The sequence below is a fragment of the Octopus bimaculoides genome, chromosome 17 (assembly GCF_001194135.2).
Source record: "Octopus bimaculoides isolate UCB-OBI-ISO-001 chromosome 17, ASM119413v2, whole genome shotgun sequence".
Lineage (NCBI taxonomy): Eukaryota > Metazoa > Mollusca > Cephalopoda > Octopoda > Octopodidae > Octopus > Octopus bimaculoides.
Genome location: NC_068997.1, coordinates 1,303,516 through 1,305,107, shown reverse-complemented (window position 1 = coordinate 1,305,107; position 1,592 = coordinate 1,303,516).

Below are 1,592 nucleotides of genomic sequence, written 5' to 3'. Positions count from 1 at the left end.
GTATGTATGTATGTATGTATGTATGTATGTATGTATGTATGTATGTATGAATATATATATATATATATATATATATATATATATATATATATATACATATACACACATATATACATATGTGTGTGTGAGCTAATGTGCGTGTCTACCTGTCTTAGTGTGTGTATACAGACATATGCATGACTGCGATACATACATATATATACATACATACATATATGTATACATATATGTATACATATATATATATATATATATATATATATATATATATATATATATATATATATATATATATATATACGAATTTATATACATACATGCAAACATGTGTGTGAGCGTGTGTGTGTGTGTGTGTGTGTGTGTCTGTGTGTGCGCGTGTGTGTATATGTGTGCGTGTGTGTGCGTGTGTGTGCGCGTGTGCTTATATATATTGTATGATTCATTTGTCTAACAACTCATACGTTGTGATACACCCACGCTTTTCGGTTCCATACGCGTACATACACACACACGCGCATACACCTACACATATTTACCAGAACAGTTTTAGATTACACTAGTTCACATGACAACAGGTCAATACCACATTTTCTCTGATTCCTTTCACATACGACAAGAGCTTATAAAAATAGAAGTAAAGTATGGAAGCCTCACTGTAAAAGAATCCCAATTGTTTCCGAGATATTGAAAAACGCTCGAATTGCGTGTACATGTGTGTGAGAATATGTTTGTGAGTGTATGTGTGTGCGTGTGTGCTTATGTTTGTTTGGTTACCTGTTTATACTCAAAATTTATGTCTGTGTATTAGTGCATGTTTGCCTGTGATTTTGTGCGTGTATGATACGAAGTTCTTGTGCGTATTGTGTGGACCAGATTGTATGGCGATCGTGGAGATGGTGGGGAGTTGTTTGTGGAACAGTCTTTCTAAAGATTCCTCTGCAAATATAGGAGGAGACGGAGGAGGAGGTCCAATGTGAGAAGATAGCTGGGAGAAGCATGTGTGTAAACAAACTAATGTCTGTAGAAGATTCCAAGCTGTTTGTGTGAGAGAGACAAATGTAATTAATCTTCTGAGCAGATATCCCAAGTTGGTGTTTAGATTAATGCTACGTTATAGCAGTTTGAATCAGGAAATGTTGTGATTCCAGCTTATATAATCACTACACTTTCAGTTGCACAAATTCGGAAAAATCATCTCTCGCGGGCTTTTTTCTTTTAAATCTATTCATTGCATCGATATATAAACAGATATCTCTGTGTAAATATATGTATGTATGTATGCATGTAGATAGATAGATAGATAGATAGATAGATAGATAGATAGATAGATAGATAGATAGATAGATGTACATTCATAGGTACATGCATACATACATACATACATTCATACATACATACATAATACAAAGAATATATATGCATGTATACACACATATATGTACATACTTACATCTACATGTGTATATAGATGCATATTAGGGTACAGGACGTTAGAACAATGAACTACAGACCACCGAACGAATACATAGGAAAACAGATAGCCACATACATACATACATACATACATATATATATATATATATATATATATA